The sequence below is a fragment of the Mixophyes fleayi genome, chromosome 10 (genome assembly GCF_038048845.1).
Source record: "Mixophyes fleayi isolate aMixFle1 chromosome 10, aMixFle1.hap1, whole genome shotgun sequence".
Classification (NCBI taxonomy): domain Eukaryota; kingdom Metazoa; phylum Chordata; class Amphibia; order Anura; family Limnodynastidae; genus Mixophyes; species Mixophyes fleayi.
This window is the reverse complement of record NC_134411.1, coordinates 40,516,163-40,532,782: the sequence shown is the minus strand read 5'-3', so window position 1 is coordinate 40,532,782 and position 16,620 is coordinate 40,516,163. Positions and strand designations below refer to the sequence as shown.

Genomic DNA, 16,620 nt, shown 5'->3' with positions numbered 1-16,620 from the left:
ACTTAAGGTGTTAAAAAGGTTCTTGTCATGCATTTGGGCCTAGCCCAGGCCTCCTCAGGGGAAGAGCGTTACTTCCCGACGCAAGCGCCCTTTTTTAACGTGGTTTTGTCCACATGTCACCACCTCATCATTTTTCTCCATCACCTCATCCTTCATCTTCATCGCCACATCCTTCATCAAGCTACTTAAGGTGTTAAAAACTCCCCACTGTCACCCCCGGCAACCACCAACCACTCCCAACTGTCACTTCTCCTTCAATAAATATATAGGTCAGTGTATAACTCTGCCCAGCAGGTGGCGCTGCAGCTTGGTTTTTTTTTTTCACACACACGGCACTAGGCATTTATATAGTAGATATATATACACACATATATACACATTCGCAGAGGGAGAGTGCAGATATGCCTCTTACAGATACAGATATGTACACTATATTCTACATACACCCTGTTGGAGCACAACATTTACCACGACATGCTGCACTACCCTTTGTTTATATATATATTTGTGTCAAAGATCCATCTGAAATCTATTTGGACATCTGCGAATGGTTATCATCTCTCCAGATTGGTTGGACTTTGGACACAACTCTCACGTGACTGATTCCTCATGTAGGTACAACACCAGGGTTGACTCTCAAAACTCTGCCCAAACTCTAAAATCCCCAAAAATAGAGTAAGCCAATATGTGTGCACATTATCTAACTGCATGCAAAACAAACAGATTGTATTTCCAACCCTGCAGTGCATTCTGGTTTGTTCAGTTGCAAATTCTGCATTGAGGTAAAATTTACTCCCAAGAGAGGAAGCACAAAGAGGTAACTACACAGAAACAAGAAATAATGGACTAGGAAAATATAAACTATAAAGAGAAGCTGGGAAAACAAACAAAGTACCTAAGGAAAACAACTATGCACAATGTTTGCTTTCCAAATGAAGGCATAAAAATTCAGGCGCATAAAAGTACTTATATGTGTATGTTAAGTCACGTGTATCACCAGGTAAGTCCATCTCCAAATTCGCAGTGTTTCCAACACGGGTGTACAGATGTGTATATTTAATCCTAGCCATAACGTAGAGATGCGGGTGACAGTATTAGTATTAAATGCTAAACTCGCATCACCCTATTGCACACAATATAATAATGTAATGAAGTGTCTTATACACAAGACAAAATATTGCCTGGACTGAGATATTAATAAACGTTGAAGTCGCATTTCTATACAGATGCATTTTGATACGCATGTGCAGTGGCGAAACACACTATTATTTTAAATATTTGCACTATAAAAACTGATATCCGGCCACCTCTAAACGAGGCCCAAAGAAAAGAGAACAGGGTACAGAGATGAGCAGCACAGACAAAGTCATTACAGATGTAAAACAGGCACACAGTTCAGAGCAGATCAGTGGGGAACTGGAGGGAGTGGATCACTGGTATTGTATATTTGTGTACTATGTGTAAGACTTTATATATACTATCTGCTTTATATATACTATCTATATGTTATTGAGATTATATATATATATATACACACTATGAAATGTATATATGTAATATTGTTTATTTACATAGCGATAATCATATTGCACAGCACTGTACAGAGAGTATGTAATCATACCCTTCTTTTTCAATTGTAGAGCATTTCTCTTTTTGAATTAGTTCCAATCTGAATATGAATTGTAATGCATACACCGGGTAATGTGTTCCTTATTTATGCATAAAATATATTTGTTTATGTGTCGAAACTGTAATCTATCTATAATATATGGTCAAAATATCTGTGTTTACTGTAATAATGGGACAATTACTGCAACAAAATGAGCTGTGACAAAAGCATTTATTAATATTACTATACAATTATGGAAGCAATTAAGTTATGAGGAAACAAATTATTTCCACAATTATCCAATCAAGGGATTGCTTTGATAAGGGACACTGTCTGGAAACGTTTCGCTGTACCGATAACTATCACTGTCTGGTTACCGCAGTTTCAATTTGAGGGCTCTGTCTTGCGGATTGGAAGGTGGGGAGCTATGTTCACTAGGTGCCAATCGCACCTACCACTGGTACAAATTTCTATATTGGCATTCAATATTTGCTAACTATTTTATTCTGGGGGTGCTGTTGTCTTTACTTTTTGTCTCCGAGAGGTCGACTTACCGCAAGGAGCCCCATCACATCGGTAAGTCTGACTTCTTGTTGATTAAAAAATCAGCTATTGCAGCAAAGTAACAAAAAACTACCGCTGGGGCCAAATCGGCTGTTCACTAGTTTATAAACATCACCATAATGGGTAGATTTATCAAACCTTCTATAAATGAAAAAGTGTAGGTGTTGCCCATAGCAACCAAACAGATTGTAGCTATAATGTATCTACTGCATTCTAGAAAACAATAGCTAAGATCTGATTGGTTGCTATGGGCAACACCTATATTTTTCCTTTTCAGAAGGCTTGTTACATCTACCTCTAAGTGCTCCCCATATTTTCTCCTTAGCAGGTATATATCACCTCTATAGAAGAGAATATAACTTTATGCTGTAAACACACACAGCAATATACATTATAAAGACTGACTGAACACAATATATCAAGGTCTAGACTGTACAAACTGGGTACCAGCTGAACAATGGTCTGATAATTCCTATTACTAACACAGAAATCCCCCTACATCTATCTTACACCCGGCCAAACTTCTTCTGTCTCTTCAAACCCTATAAACATCTGACATGTCTCTGGCTGTTACTTCTATAAACTGCAACATGTTTCTCAGATCTGGGAGACGTTCAGATGTTTACAGATTTATCCGTATGATTCACGCTGTAATGGAGGCAGGAGAGCTCTGCCTCCCAGTATGGAGCGTTGCTTTCTTTACCCCCTGCCTGTTTTCTTTGGAGACCCATTAAAAATTGAGCAGAGGAGGCCGTCATGCGCCAACTGTGATACAGATAGTTCCTAAACACGACAAGGATTCCAAAAATGCACCCCAGCAAAGACTTTCCATTACACTACACAGAGAACAACACACCCAGGAATAGAGACAATGAGTAGAACGTAGCAATCATCCACCAGGACAAATCTACCCTCTCTGCCGCCCACCTCCAGCACCTGACCGAGGCTCTGCTCAAGCATCGGAAACTAGTAGTGTAGGAGATGGTGAGGACTGTTACATTGATATCCTCATTGGAGATGTGATTATAATAATGAACAATTAACAATTTATCAAGCTACAGGTTTGAAAAAGTGGAGATGTTGCCTGTAGCAATCAATAAGATTTTAGCTGTTATTTTATAGAATGTACTAAATAAATGATAACTAGAATTTGATTGGTTGCTTGATAAATTTAACCCTCATCTTCTATAGTATGACTTGTTGAGTGACAGTCGTCATGTTACTTAAGCTCTACGCCTTAATATATGTGTGTGTCCTGATATACAGGAATATAATTGCAATACTGATACCCTGGGGGTCCGGAGACCTCCCCTCCTGGACCCGTCTATAAGCACCAATTTGTCATTCCCTGACTGTGGCACTGATATATTAGTAAGGTTGGATGTATATTTGTATCCAGTATGTATAAGGAATTAGCCTGTAATCCACCCTTCTTTAGTATTCCATGGAGTACATATTAGGCCTCCTTGCCTTAAATTGGCCCCAAGGTTGTTAGCCTCAGAACAGTGGGGTGGAGAGCGAGTCATGTTCCCCTCCGTCAGTCAACAGCTCTGGAGGCCCAAACAGCCCACCCACCCATCAGTAGAGGTCCGGCCTCCACACACAGCATCAAAGGGCTCCTACCAGACAGGATAACAGAACTGTAACAAAGTACAATGTTCTCTCATCAACTAACGAAGGGTCTGGGGGCAACAGGAGAGTCATGAACCACTTAGGTGTGGAATAAACAACAATGATTCCCAGTATGGATGTTTCAGTCTTACACTAGAAGTAAATGTGTGCGGTCCTGGTCATCTCCCATATCAGTAACATCTTATTAGCCCAACCAAACCCAACCGTATCTTGTCTATATTCTTTATTGCTTGCACATGCTTGTAAATTCAGATTACACTATGGCCCCGTCTATGAGCTCTGACCTAGGGTACAGAAGAGGCAACAGAGCAGATCACTCGGTGAGGTGTTTCTATGTGACACATTGTAACGCTGCAAGTTTATATCAACAAGGAATCTGCCTGAAACAAGGCTACATGTCTAATCTCACACACCTCCGATGGCGCTCCCAGTTTTTGTGAAGTGTATCCCTTCTGCATTAAGTGCAATGTTAAGGTGTGAATAGGGTCCATGTAAATTGTATTTTTCTCTGTCTGTCTATTTCTACCATCACTACATTTTAGTGCTGGGCAACGGCTCTTTTAAAAGCTACTATTGAGCAATAAACTCTTCTCTTTTTAAAGATCCCGCTCTGGTGGCAGCTCTCCGACATCCGGGGGCACCACGGTGATACCCAGCTGACAGTTACCGTCGGTGGGAGACACCAGCAGAAGTTATCAGTAACGGCAGGTCACTGACAGTCAGACCATCCTGCCACCAGGGGTTAGGTCACTGATAGGAGATACAGCTGTGTTAGAGGAACAGACGAAATTAGGACAGATTCAGTGTTAAGGACTGAGGCAATATAAACTCTGGGATTAAGGCTAAATTACTATCAGATGAATATGATCAGGTGTATTGTCATCCACACACAGTGGAATCAGCTATACAGGGCTGTAACTAGGGCTGTGCGATAGGGGCAACCGCCCAGAGCGCAACGCTGAAGGGGGCGCAGTTTCTGAATATTTTAGGTTCATTTGGTTAAAATTAAGGGCTAGGGGTGTGGCCTTTTTCATTTTCACCCCAGGAGCTAACATTTTACGTTACGACTCTGCAGCTATGTGTGGACTGATCCAACAATCAGCGTATGAACCAGGAACCAGTGACAGGATGACCAGCCTCCGCTGTGTGCAGACAACACGTATGTAACAGACGTGGAGAAGGGTCCTAATGAGGCTGATTTAGGTCCTCAGTGAAAGAGAAAGGAAGAGATAAGACTATGGTAGACCTGACTTATCTGTCCAGCTGCTGTGTCCTGTTTATGGCTCAGTGATGCTGTCATTAAAAATGAAGATAAATACTGATGTATGGAAGGAAGGATGAGGCCAAGTAACGTGGCGGATACCATCAGGTGATAAACACTATTATTTCAGGACATATAACAGACTCATTCATGCTCTATAACACAACTACTGTATAACCCAATGCTCTTATATTCAGGTACGCGATATAATACAATAAGACTCCTGTTCAATACACAAGAAGTGGATTTCTCCATCCTTATCTAGTCAGATCACCAAAACTTTCGCCAAAAATGTAATTATCAGTCTTCTGTCTGCAATCAGGTGACTTGAATTTAGAATACCCTGCCTATGCACAGATGACAAGAATCCCCTGCCTGCAATCAGATGACTAGAATCCACTGCCTGCGCTCATGATTAGGATCCACTGTCTGATCAGATGACAAGAATCTCCTGCCTTCGATCAGATAACTAGAATCCAATCTCCTGCCTGCAATCAGATGACTAGAATCCAATCTTATGCTTGCGATCAGATGGCTAGAATTCCCTGAATCAGATGACTAACTGGAGGCATTATACATCTTAGTGGCGTATTCATAAGTACCAACCTCAACAGATCAAAGATGCTTAGTTCTCACCGACAGAGGTTACCATCTATTATATAACAAGGTTCATCTCACATATTATGGACCATATGTGGCACGTCACAGATAGCCAGGACAAATCTCTCCACTGCAGCAAGTATATAGAGATATATATATATATATATATATATATATATATATATATATATATATATATATCTGGAGACAGGCAGACTGTGAAACTACATATAGCTCTATGACACTATGTGTTGCACTGCATCTCCCTATATCAGTGATGTTTTCGTGTACACTGTATGTCACACCAAGTTACTGTCTGTGTATTAGTGATAAATTGACCCTTAGGACAAAATTCTATACTGTTAGCTGCGTAAAATCCTTTTGTGTAACTTCCTCAGCACTCTGTCACTGTCTCACGATACTTCAGTATAAGCACCACTTTAGTGAATCACTGCCCCCACCTGACTACCCCATGCCGTCAGTATCAGGCACTCATAGAACACTGGTGCACTGGCATCCGCTCCTGCACCCCATGGTATGGAGATAGTGTAGGATGGAAGGCTGCTGATTGGACAGTTGATGCAATTCACCCAATCAGGTGCAGCCTTTCCTCATACTCCATCTTTATACCATGGACTGGCCGGTCAGAATGATTCAGGCATGGAAGCCTAGTGAATGCCATCTCAGGGAGCTGGTTCTTAGTAACAGAAGGGTTTGCAAGAGAGGACTCTGCCGGTCTGTTGGGAAGAATCATAAAACCCTCTAGTAGACGTATATATTCTTTTTTAAATGAGCTGTGCAAATTTCCAACACAAAAATTGCCATATTCTTGCATGCCGTTAGGAAAATGCTGCCCCACTTCTACAAATCTGATACACTTGTGTCTAAACAATCTCCCTGTGTCTGTCCCTGTTTTATTTGTCCTATTTGTATTGTATAAAAGTCATACTGCTGCAATATATCACATATGCAGCCACAAGAAGGGAAAGAAGTGGCTTTTTAGTGGATAAAAAATGTTACGACTCCTGTGCTGCATTGTTGAAACTTTTCACTGGTTCTGGAGAACAGAAGAATGTCTCTAGTTCCAGATGTTCAGTATCACACTCAGCAGGAAATTACAATATCCCTAATATATACATATATGTAACCATTGTACATAGCCGGGCAGTCTTTATGTTCTGCGTATTTTGTGACTGTTTCCAGCAAGTTCCATAATCAGCTCAATAGAGTTATATGAGACAGACATCCTTCTCTGGGTGAACAGACGCAGGGCAGAGGGTGAGGGTCCCACCTTTACCCCTATACATCTCTGATATCCTTATTAGACTGTCACATGGAGCTGACATTTCTTAGCATCGGATGCAAAGCTCCCTAAGATCTGCTAAAGATGCTATTAAGAAAATAGACTCTGGGATGTTCTAATGATTTCCTTTAACAACCTCTGGGAGATGATTACTCAATGATCAGACAGAGAAACCTGCACATAAGTCTGACACATATACCACATGGGAAATAAAGGTTTTATAATAGAGAAGACCGAACACTGAATTGGTTCATTGCCCCAGGATGAGGCCCCAGGATGAGTTTCTGGTGCTCGGGGTACCAGATACTTTCATTGTCTCCCTCCTCTAACAATCTCATCTTGCACTATTCTCATTATTCTCATACAATGTGATTTTAGAATCAATGAATTAAAGTAAATTAAAGTTCTACGTACCAGTCTGTGGAGTGAGCTGGTGTCTCTGGTCTCCCCTCAGCTCTGATCTCTCTGCCTGAAACTCATTTTTTTGGAAACTGAGAAAACAAAATTGCAAAGACAGGAAGTGGGGACGAGCCGTCAGTGGGAGATGAATGTGAAACACTAAACCCAAACCGCCAGGAAAAAAAAGATGAGGAGGGGGGGAAAGGACTGGGGGGTTTGCCACTTTGGATAGCTCCAGACGTGCCAGAGGCACAAGACGAGTTCAGCCTGCACCACGGCCCCGCTCTCCAATAAACGGGGAGAGAGAGCACCTCTCGGCTAATATCATTGATAAATGTATCTAGAAAAGTTCTCCTTGGAGAGGATGATGGAAAATGTTTGAGCGGATTGGATGGATTGGAGCATATAACCCCCCACCACCAGTGCAGGACAGGGCTGCAGCGGGAGCTCCTTAGTGGTGAAAACAGTATTAGAGAAACTAACAAACATATTATCCTGTATTTATATAGTGCAGAATATTCCGCAGAACAGATAATATATTCAGGTACATTACTCCGTCTTAGTGGAGCTTACAATCTAATTTGACATCACAGACACCTAAACCACGTTAGTCGGTGGCCAAATAACCCATCAGTGTGGGCTTGTACTGTAGCAGCAGCAGGAAAAACCCACAGACAGAAATGGTTTGAAGTTATTACCAAGAAGTGGGCTAGGTATTGTCCCCAGTCCGGATTCTAACCCAGGGCTCCAGGATGAACAATGCTAACCACTGAGCTACTATGGGCCTGATGCCGAGTTGGACGCATGTTATTCCTAATTTACGCTAAATAATGAAGTCCGTAAAAATAGCACATTTACGCCCATATGGCGAGACATAGGCATCTTAAGATATCTCCAGCTTTGCACCGGTGGCATATTGCCAGGTTTGTATCAGGCGTACATACACCCACATCAGGGGCAAACGCAGGATTTATAGAGGGGGGTTTCCACACCACGCCTCCAGTGGGCATGACCAGCATGTATGGGGACGTGGCTATAATATTAGACAGTGCTTGGCTGCTCTCCAACTCTTCCTATCCCCATAATATACATGGGCAATGCTGCGTGCACTACTGTTAGGTGCACGCACCTCTCCCGTTTCAAGCAGAGCTGTGTGAAGTGGGAGCAGGGTCCAGCCACCTCAATTATTCAGGCTTGGATGGGGGGTTTCCATGTACTAGGGAACCCCCTCGGTTTGCCTATGCACATACATACAGACAGGTCATAAGCACAGGAACAGTTTAATGTTTGTTCTGAGAGTATAAAACGCATTGCTATAAGTCTTGAAATAACACAGAAGATATAATATTCCTTCTCAAGCAAGAATGAAATTTGAAAAAAAAGTGTTATAAATATACCCACAAAATGCTAAAATATATACACGATGAATGCAAAAAGCACCTATCAGCTTCAGGGGTCAATTCGCAATCAGCTAATCAGAAAGGACCATCGGCGTTTATATGGCTCCTGATAGGCGTTTATGCATCTCCGCGCCGGTCTGCCTCGGCCGCATTTGCATGAACGTGTTTTTACTATACTTGGCCTATGTTAGACCTCCCCTTCTGCCTCTCCAGATGTACCGAGGTGCAACGGTTAGGTGCATGCAAATCTGTGGGCACTCGCAGTGCAAATTTTCATTCTTTACATTACGCAAATGGGACTCCAGAGGGAAAGACGTATTCTGCACTCTGTTCTTCTACATAGGCCCTTAGATTTCACACTTCTGGTAAACTCTATAAAGGGGTGTACAGCCTATTCTTGCACAAGATCTCTGCTGGCTCTAATCCAGTCTGGCCCAGTAAGCTTAACAATGACATCTGAGATTTGTGTGCTCGTCCGTGACTATATGCCATCTCCACATCCACCTAATTACACAATGTTATCAGCTTTGTGCAAGCTCTGAACACACACAGGAACCCCGTGCAATCCAGCAATTTTGATTTCAGCTAATTCAGTTTACATTTTATTGCACCATGGATTCTGCTGTCATACCAGCTGTAAGAGGAGGAGAGGCAGTAGGTTATATACTGCAGCCCAGACAGAAATGGTTTGAAGTTATTACCAAGAAGTGGGCTAGGAATTGTCCTCAGTCTCCGTAATGGACATGTAAATCACCTAAACTATGGACATAGGTGACCCCTACATGTATAATGCACACAGGACAGCCCTTCTACCTGTATTCCCAGGTGTGATGAGGACAAAGGACAGACCCTCTACTTGTACTCCCAGGTGTGATGAGGCCACAGGACAGACCCTCTACCTATATTCCCAGGTGTGATGAGGACACAGGACAGCCCCACTACCTGTATTCCCAGATGTGATGAGGACACAGGACAGACCCTCTACCTGTATTCTCAGGTGTACTGAGGAGACAGGACAGACCCTCTACCTGTACTCGCAGGTGTGCTGAGGCCACAGGACAGACCCTCTACCTGTACTCCCAGATGTGATGAGGACACTCCCTCTACCTGTACTCCCAGGTGTGCTGAGGCCACAGCACAGACCCTCTACCTATATTCCCAGGTGTGATGAGGACACAGGACAGCCCCACTACCTGTATTCCCAGATGTGATGAGGACACAGGACAGACCCTCTACCTGTATTCTCAGGTGTACTGAGGAGACAGGACAGACCCTCTACCTGTACTCGCAGGTGTGCTGAGGCCACAGGACAGACCCTCTACCTGTACTCCCAGATGTGATGAGGACACTCCCTCTACCTGTACTCCCAGGTGTGCTGAGGCCACAGCACAGACCCTCTACCTGTACTCCCAGGTGTGATGAGGACACAGGACTGACCCTCTACCTGTACTCCCAGGTGTGCTGAGGCCACAGGACAGACCCTCTACCTGTACTCCTAGGTGTGATGAGGACACTCCCTCTACCTGTACTCCCAGGTGTGCTGAGGACAAAGGACAGACCTTCTACCTGTACTCCCAGATGTGATGAGGACACTCCCTCTACCTGTACTCCCAGGTGTGCTGAGGCCACAGCACAGACCCTCTACCTGTACTCCCAGGTGTGATGAGGACACAGGACTGACCCTCTACCTGTACTCCCAGGTGTGCTGAGGCCACAGGACAGACCCTCTACCTGTGCTCCTAGGTGTGATGAGGACACTCCCTCTACCTGTACTCCCAGGTGTGCTGAGGACACAGGACAGACCCTCTACCTGTACTCCCAGATGTGATGAGGACACTCCCTCTACCTGTACTCCCAGGTGTGCTGAGGCCACAGCACAGACCCTCTACCTGTACTCCCAGGTGTGATGAGGACACAGGACTGACCCTCTACCTGTACTCCCAGGTGTGCTGAGGCCACAGGACAGACCCTCTACCTGTACTCCTAGGTGTGATGAGGACACTCCCTCTACCTGTACTCCCAGGTGTGCTGAGGACAAAGGACAGACCTTCTACCTGTACTCCCAGATGTGATGAGGACACTCCCTCTACCTGTACTCCCAGGTGTGCTGAGGCCACAGCACAGACCCTCTACCTGTACTCCCAGGTGTGATGAGGACACAGGACTGACCCTCTACCTGTACTCCCAGGTGTGCTGAGGCCACAGGACAGACCCTCTACCTGTGCTCCTAGGTGTGATGAGGACACTCCCTCTACCTGTACTCCCAGGTGTGCTGAGGACACAGGACAGACCCTCTGCCTGCACTTCCAGGTGTGATGAGGACACAGGAAAGACCCTCTACCTGTACTCCCAGGTGTGACGAGGACACATGAGGTGTGCTGAGGACAGAGGATAGACCTCCTACCTGTACTCCCAGGTGTGATGAGGACACAGGACAGACCCTCTACCTGTACTCCCAGGTGTGATGAGGGCACATGAGGTGTGCTGAAGACATAGGACAGACCCTCTACCCGTACTCCCAGGTTTGCTGAGGACATAGGATAGACCCTCTACCTGTACTCCCAGGTATGCTGAGGACACAGGATTGACCCTCAACCTGTACTCCCAGGTGTGCTGACGACACAGGACAGACCCTCTGCCTGCACTTCCAGGTGTGATGAGGACACAGGAAAGACCCTCTACCTGCACTCCCAGGTGTGATGAGGACACATGAGGTGTGCTGAGGACAGAGGATAGACCTCCTACATGTAGTCCCAGGATTTTGTAATCTTTGCAATTGTTTATTTCACATTGGAAAATAGTTTCAAGCACGGAAACAGAGGGTGAATGAAGTTGTTTATTCTGTGCAGAAGAGGATTATAGCGTTACCTCATTGTCTATCTGAGCAGGACACAACTGCAGCAGCTGCTTTTTAATCTCCAGAATAATGGAATATTTTGGAATGTGACCCATAAAAGACTGCATAGCTGAAATGATACAGAGATAATGTGAAAGTGGTATTCGCCTGCCAAAATCTTTAAAAATGGGGCCTTTAAATATCTCAAAGTCCCATATGAAATGTGGATTGCATACTGCTATAGACCATTTACTACCTGCAGCAAGACAATATTCAGACTGATGCAAAGTTATTCTCTGTATATGGATACAGTCTGACCTTCCACAAGAAGAACTGTAACAAATCTTTGCAATTTACAGGACTTCACTGACAAGTGATGCATTAACCTCTTCCTTTCTATTCTATTATGAGAACTTGGAATTTAGTATTTACGGGGGAACACACCGGAAGACGTATGGAAGAGAGGTTGTCCCACCGGAAAACACTGCTGGACAGTGAGTAGCGTGTAATGAGGTACACGGATGTCTTGGCACTGGTTGAACAGCGCATAATGTGTAATAAACAAATGGATGCAACGTAGTATGTCGCAGTGGCCCTGTAGATAGAGATACACAGCAAGTGTAGTGGAATACACAGATGACAATAGGTAGCAGACGGGATTGGCACAACCAAATACATTGGCACAGAGTCTAAGACCCCCACATGACTTCACCAGGGAGCCCTGCAAGAGGATATGGACTTCGTTCAGTGAGGAGCCAAGTTACAGCTCAGTGTAGTTGGTTCCCTGCGTGAAGGCAGTAGAGTACTTAGGGGTATGAAGACTCTGCCGAAAACACAGCAGATGGAAATGCGGATATGGCTGCTGTCAGGGAGACTGGACACAGGAGATGAAGAAAGAACAGCAGCTATACTTCCTAGTATAGTCCTGAAGGGGGGGGGGGTATCGATGTGGGACACAGTTGTTAAGTGCTACTCTATTTGCTGCGCTATATAAATAAATATTAATGATGATGATGAATTGATATTCAGGCACTGAGGAGAGCACCGAGCAGCTACTTATAGTACCTGGTTGATTGGTGATCTCCCGCAGGTATCATCAGTACTGGAGGTTACTGGTAACACCAGAGAGAGGTATTAAGTTATCTCTAGCCTGACACCGAGGTCCTGTTAGGGATTCTAAGTGGACTTGGAGGCCAGCTGGTGATGTCTACGACTGCTGGTACTCACAGGTATTTAGTACTGTAATGATTACATTTCACGTTTAGGAGTTGTGGCAGTTTCCCTGGGAATAACATTTTTTTTATAATGTTCTATCCTACCCTGGACATTTTTTTATGCGGGGAGAGGGTTGATAGATCTTTATTTGAGTAGCATATTTATGTAATTATCTTTTATTATAAAGCTATTGTGTAAGGCAAGCATGCAAAATAGTAGAAAAACACAATTTCTATGATTTTTCCCATAATTGCTGTAAAGCAGTGTGTTCCCCCACATCGCAGCTGCCGCCTGCTCGTGGCCCACTTGCGGGACCCTCAGTGCCAACATGCCGCAGAAGCGCTGAGTGTTTCACGTCAGGTGACATGACATTAAGGCTGAGGTGCCAGCTTCCAGTTACCCATCGGTAGTGGCCAATCAAAAGCGGGCAGAACATACGTCATGCCAAATGTCATCTACATTCAGCGCGTGCAGTCATGGTAACTAACATGTTAACGTATTGTTGTGGAAAGTTATGGGTTTAGATAATCCCCTAAAAAGGTCCCTGGTATTCTTCCGTTCTAGCCAAATATGTTCCAGATGTGGAGATGCATTTCATTCCATCGTAGCTAGGTCTCCTGAGGAGAACACGGGTAGCATGGTCCTGCCACACATGTTCCATACTCGCTCACTCACAGCGAGTATCTTTTTCAGTGGAGCGTACATCCAGGATGCATATAGAAAACATTCAAACAGGCTCTCAGTGGAGATTTATATGTGTAATACAGAATCCATAACATTCCATTTGTCTTAGTCTATTATACACAAGAACGCCCGCTATGCTCCTTGGGACTGTCAAGGGCAGCAGCCGGATTCTAATTCATACATGACTACTCTACCAGAATGTATTGAAGCCTCTTGAATTTCGGGGAGCGCTCCTACACTCACAGGAGAGTAAGACACCCTCCTGCATACCGCTTCTCTTTATTGATTAGCGGGAGGAACATTGATGACATGATAAACCAAATCACATCATCAGGTCCCCCACACTTGTCCCTTCTACCTCGAGATTCTGGAGAGTAGGCATGAATGATCTGTGACTAGTGTGTGTGGCAGCGTTTACCATACTCATACACCCCAGACTAGAACGGTTTCCTATGGACTGTCCTGTGATGCTGCACAATGCTGGTTTATGATATTGATGACATTGAGAGAAGTATCTCCCCTTTGCCAACACTTATGCTGGCTCAGGGATCTGGTAGATGGTTGAGGTTTGGGTCTGAATCTCTATGCAGATTTCCTTTGTGATAGTAAACCATCCACGACTTCTCATGAGCTGGCTCGGTGGTCTTGTAGCCATGAGCCCTACTAGCCCTGTTATTTCACCCAAACTGGGACTCCAGATTAATGAATTGTTTTGATTTGAAAAAATAGCAAATGCCCCGTCCCAGCCTTATATCTTTTTCTAATAATGTCGCTTGTTGTTGTCTGGCTCCTAATCTGCACTTAGCAATAAAGTCTGACACAACCCAACTTTTCTGATCAGCTGGTGCCAACACCACCCTGCCCAGCACACCCAATGTACCAGTGTAACACGAAGCTTATGCCAACACCAAGGAGGAGATCACGCTGCATCACAGCAGATCCGTGTGCCATAAATAACCTCCAAAGTGTTCAGTCACAAAGCTCAAGAGGGCTGTGCTGAAATATTAAAACAATTAAGAAGAACAAAATTCTATTTGCAGTAAAATATCTTATGGAATCTACTGGTTTCTACTCACCACGTAATATTTCTTTGTTTGAAATCAATGTAATGTTACATCTATCATGCTACATGTGACGAGTTACGAAGTCACATGCGTGGACATGCGTAATGTATGGGTGTGGAAGGGTTTAAACAACCCCACCTGGATTGTAAAAATGACTGAAATCCCCCAAAAAATACATTTACACACATTATTAAACACTATGTCATAGAGACACAGTGGTTAGCATTGCTGCCAAGGTCCTATCGGTGTGGAGTTTGTATGTTTCCCCTGTGTTTGCGTGGGTTATCTCCCACACTCCAAAAAACAAATTGATAGGTTAATTGGCTGCTGACAAGATGGATTCTAGCATACACGGTGTGTGTGGCAGTGACTGATGTCAATGATTACATATACTCTGTACAGAGCTGTGTGATCTGCTATATATACGCAATCTGTCAGGCGCCGTTCCGCACGGCCGCCTGTCTGCTGACAGCGCGTCTGGTTGCCTAGCAACTAGACGCATCACTTCCGGATCCCCCTGCCGCCCGACCTCTGGGTGTGATGACGCGCCCCGTTGCTAGGCAACGGGACGCTATGAGCAGGATTCCCGGCGGCAGGTATGACAGCGCTGCAGCGCTGATTCTGATTGGGTTACCACAGTATTTAAACCTCTTCCAGCCCTCTCACCAGTGCCAGAGTATCAGGTCTTCCTGCCTCCAGCGTTTGTGTATACCAGTTGCTGTATTTGTTCCTGACCATCCTCGTGCTGCTTGTGACCTTTTGACCCGGACCGTTTGACCACCTCTTTTGGATTCTGCCTTTGTACTGTTCTTCCTGAAAGTTACCGACCCGGCTTGCCTCACCATTCTTCTGGATTTCCCTTTGTACCTCTTCTACCTGAACGTTGCTGACCCAGCCTGTCTGACACCTCCTTGTATCTCGCTGTGGACTCTAGGAAGGACCGCGACCTGCGTGTCCCTGCAGCGGAGTCCATACTTCCTTGCGGGGGTTCCTGGTGAATACATGGGGCACGTTAGACTCCGCGCCTTCCTGTGAGTTGCGCCAACAACAGCAGGTACCCATTATCAGTCGTGACACAATCATTTAATCAGATATACAGTAAATAAAACATGATAAAAACCTAGACTATCAGACACACAAATTCATCATCATTTATATAGCGCCAGCATATGCCATAGCGCTTAACAATTGGGAACAAACACAGTAATAAAACCATATGGGTAATACAGACAGAGGTTAGAGGACCCTGCTCACAAGCTTACAATCTATGGGACAATGAGAGTTGGATACATGAGGGTAAGTGCTACATCATATTATATATTGGTCCAGCCAGATTGCAAAGGTAAAAAAAGTGCTTAGAGGACCATATGATCCAGTCACACAGCGATGTTGGTCAGAGGGTTGTTCTCTTGTAAGAACTGTGCAAAGGATGGTAATAGGCAGAGCCGTAACTACAGATTTTAGCGCCTGGGGCAAGAAAGGAAAATTATGCTCCCCCATCTTTAAATTATAATGAAATAGACCTAAAATATTCCTTATCCTGCGTCTTCCTCCTGCTTTGCGCCCTGGGCCCCTGCCCCTCTCACACAGCCCTAGTTAAGGCCCTGGTAAGAGGGAAACCTAGGGAGGTTAAGATGGTGGTTGAGGAATATTATAAGCTTGTCTGAAGAGGTGGTTTTCAGAGACCGCTTGAAGGTTTGAAGTCTAGAGGAAAGTCATATTGTGCAAGGGAGGGAAGTCCACAAATTTGGTGCAGCCCAAAAAAGTCCTGCAACCAGGAATGGGAGCAGGTAATGAGAATGGATGAGAGAGACACAGATCTTGTGCAGAACGGAGGTGTCGAGTTGGGAGATATTTTGAGACAAGTGAAGAGATGAGGGTTGGTGCAGTTTTGTTGATGGCCTTGCATGTTCGTTTAAGTATTTTATACTGGATTCTGACATAAAGAGGCCAATGTAGAGACTGACAGAGGGGCTCAGCAGTGGAAGAATTTTTGAGAACACAAAGACAGAATATTATTAAACAGAATTTAATACGACAAAGATCGTCACAA

General features: G+C 44.4%; 1 protein-coding gene across 3 annotated transcripts in view; it reads right to left on the bottom strand.

Moving 5' to 3' along the window:
- Positions 1–16,620, bottom strand: part of DENND2B (DENN domain containing 2B) — a 149,723-nt gene that overhangs the window by 129,541 nt on the left and 3,562 nt on the right. For 2 of the 3 annotated variants that reach the window (XM_075188527.1, XM_075188531.1), the window contains exon 3: positions 7,384–7,460. The exons of the other annotated variant lie outside the window; for it this stretch is intronic. The gene's annotated coding sequence lies outside the window, so the exon portion shown is untranslated. The remainder of the gene's footprint in view (positions 1–7,383; positions 7,461–16,620) is intronic. 3 annotated transcript variants of the gene reach the window in all.